Below are 4,133 nucleotides of genomic sequence, written 5' to 3'. Positions count from 1 at the left end.
CTAGAACTGAACTAGAACTGAACTAGAACTGAACTAGAACTGAACTAGAACTGAACTAGAACTGAACTAGAACTGAACTAGAACTGAACTAGAACTGAACTAGAACTGAACTAGAACTGAACTAGAACTGAACTAGAACTGAACTAGAACTGAACTAGAACTGAACTAAAACTGAACTAGAACTGAACTAGAACTGAACTAGAACTGAACTAGAACTGAACTAGAACTGAACTAGAACTGAACTAGAACTGAACTAGAACTGAACTAGAACTGAACTAGAACTGAACTAGAACTGAACTAGAACTGAACTAGAACTGAACTAGAACTGAACTAGAACTGAACTAGAACTGAACTAGAACTGAACTAGAACTGAACTAGAACTGAACTAGAACTGAACTAGAACTGAACTAGAACTGAACTAGAACTGAACTAGAACTGAACTAGAACTGAACTAGAACTGAACTAGAACTGAACTAGAACTGAACTAGAACTGAACTAGAACTGAACTAGAACTGAACTAGAACTGAACTAGAACTGAACTAGAACTGAACTAGAACTGAACTAGAACTGAACTAGAACTGAACTAGAACTGAACTAGAACTGAACTAGAACTGAACTAGAACTGAACTAGAACTGAACTAGACTGAACTAGAACTGAACTAGAACTGAACTAGAACTGAACTAGAACTGAACTAGAACTGAACTAGAACTGAACTAGAACTGAACTAGAACTGAACTAGAACTGAACTAGAACTGAACTAGAACTGAAGTAGAGCTGAAGTAGAACTGAACTAGAACTGAACTAGAACTGAACTAGAACTGAACTAGAACTGAACTAGAACTGAACTAGAACTGAACTAGAACTGAACTAGAACTGAACTAGAACTGAACTAGAACTGAACTAGAACTGAACTAGAACTGAACTAGAACTGAACTAGAACTGAACTAGAACTGAACTAGAACTGAACTAGAACTGAACTAGAACTGAACTAGAACTGAACTAGAACTGAACTAGAACTGAACTAGAACTGAACTAGAACTGAACTAGAACTGAACTAGAACTGAACTAGAACTGAACTAGAACTGAACTAGAACTGAACTAGAACTGAACTAGAACTGAACTAGAACTGAACTAGAACTGATCTAGAACTGAACTAGAACTGAACTAGAACAGAACTAGAACTGAACTAGAACTGAACTAGAACTGAACTATAACTGAACTAGAACTAAGCATGAACTAAAACTGTACTACAACTGAACTAAAACTTTACCAGAACTAAAATTAGTTTAAATATCTTAAAAATTTCTTTAATTTGTTTAATTAAATTTTCAACTTTTTAAACAAAATTTATTAATAAAAAATATATTTTTCCCCGCTTATATAAGTTATGTTTATTATCCATTTTTTAATTATTAATTTATTTATTTATTTAAATTTTGTTTTTAATTATAATTTGTTTGTGCTGTTGTTTTCATATCGTCCAGCTTGCATAAATAATTAACTATCATTATTATTTTAAATATTAAATGTTGCATACATACATATAATTTGTTGTTTATAACAACATATTTATTTAAATATAATTTTTATATTATACATTAATTGCTGTCAATATGCGTTAAATTTAATTACATTTATTCAAAAAAAAAGACTAAACAAAAATATAACAAAAAAAAAGAGAAAAATATGTTTGGTAATTGTCATAATAAATGAAATTATGTTACATGTTAAATTATAAACATTAAATTGTTTACAATATGAAATGTATTTGAAAAATCTTTTAAAAAATTTCCCGAATTTCTTAAAAAGTTTTTATATAAAAAAAATGCTGTCAAAAAAAATGTGTTTTTATTATTATTTATTAAATATTTAGGGCCTTATGCAAAAACGATTATTAAAGTTAACAATGGTTTACTGCGCACTTTTTCCATATAAAAACAGGTTTTAACATCCAGTGTTAACTTAATAATCGTTTTTGCATAAGGCGGTTAATCTATTTTTTTCTAATATTTTCATAAATATTTAATGCATTTGACAATTATTGTTGCTTGATATTTATGTTAAACATTATGATTATTATTAGTTTCTTTGTTCAAAAAAAACTTCAATTAATTACTTTTATGTTTTTTAATGTTTTTTTATTTGACAGTTGTAATTAATAACTTTAATAGTTTTTATTTCTTTAAAAAACAAATCCTATTACTAATATTTAATTAATTAAACACTTTAAATCAGATATTTAAAAACTTAATGCAAACGAAACTACTAATGATCCAGAGCAGAACTAGAACAAAACTAGAACAGAACTAGAACAGAACTAGAACAGAACTAGAACAGAACTAGAACAGAACTAGAACAGAACTAGAACAGAACTAGAACAGAACTAGAACAGAACTAGAACAGAACTAGAACAGAACTAGAACAGAACTAGAACAGAACTAGAACAGAACTAGAACAGAACTAGAACATGAGCAGGACATGAGCAGGACATGAGAAGACATGAGCAGAACATGTACAGAACATGAACAGAATATGAACAGAACATGAACATGAACAGAACATGAAAAGAACATGAAAAAAACATGAAAAGAACATAAACAGAACATAAACATAACATGAACAGAACATGAACAGAACATGAACAGAACATGAACAGAACATGAACAGAACATGAACAGAACATGAACAGAACATGAACAGAACATGAACAGAACATGAACAGAACATGAACAGAACATGAAAAGAACATGAAAAAAACATGAAAAGAACATAAACAGAACATGAACATAACATGAACATAACATGAACAGAACATGACCAGAACATAAATAGAACATGAACAGAACATGAACAGAACATGAACAGAACATAAACAGAACATGAACAGAACATGAACAGAACATGAACAGAACATGAACAGAACATGAACAGAACATGAACAGAACATGAACAGAACATGAACAGAACATGACCAAAACATGACCAGAACATGAACAGAACATGAACAGAACATGAACAGAATATTAACAGAACATGACCAAAACATGACCAGAACATAAGCAGAACTAAAACAGAACTAGAACAGAACTAGAACGGAACTAGAAGAGAACTAGAACAGAACTAGAACAGAACTAGAACAGAACTAAAACAGAACTAGAACAGAACTAGAACAGAACTAGAACAGAACTAGAACAGAACTAGAACAGAACTAGAACAGAACTAGAACAGAACTAAAACAGAACTAGAACAGAACTAGAACAGAACCAGAACAGAACTAGAAAAGAACTAGAACAGAACTAGAACAGAACTAGAACAGAACTAGAACATGAGCAGGACATGAAAAGAACATGAGCAGGACATGAGCAGAACATGTACAGAACATGAACAGAATATGAACAGAACATGAACATGAACAGAACATGAACAGAACATGAACAGAACATGAACAGAACATGAACAGAACATGAGCAGAACATGAACAGAATATTAACAGAACATGACCAAAACATGACCAGAACATAAGCAGAACTAGAACAGAAATATAAGAGAACTAGAACAAAATTAGAACAGAACTAGAACGGAACTAGAACAGAACTAGAATAAACTAGAACAGAACTAGAACAGAATTAGGACAAAACTAGAACATAACCAGAACAATACTAGCACAGAAGTAGAACAAGAACTGAACATGAACCACACATGAACTGGACATGTACAGAACATGAGCAGAACATGAAGAGAACATGAACAACACATGAACAACACATGAACAGAACATGAACAGAACATGAACAGAACATGAACAGAACAAGAACAGAACATGAACAGAACATGAACAGAACATGAACAGAACATGAACAGAACATGAACAGAACATGAACAGAACATGAACAGAACATGAACAGAACATGAACAGAACATACACAGAACATGAACAGAACATGAACAGAACATGAACAGAACATGAACAGAACATAAGCAGAACTAGAACAGAACTAGAACAGAACTAGAACAGAACTAGAACAGATCTAGAACAGAACTAGAACAAAACTAGAACAGAACTAGAACAGAACTAGAACAGAACTAGAACAGAACTAGAACAGAACTAGAACAGAACTAGAACAGAACTAGA

The sequence above is a fragment of the Lucilia cuprina genome, chromosome 5 (genome assembly GCF_022045245.1).
Source record: "Lucilia cuprina isolate Lc7/37 chromosome 5, ASM2204524v1, whole genome shotgun sequence".
NCBI classification, from domain to species: Eukaryota; Metazoa; Arthropoda; class Insecta; order Diptera; family Calliphoridae; genus Lucilia; species Lucilia cuprina.
Note: the sequence above shows the minus strand (reverse complement) of the source record.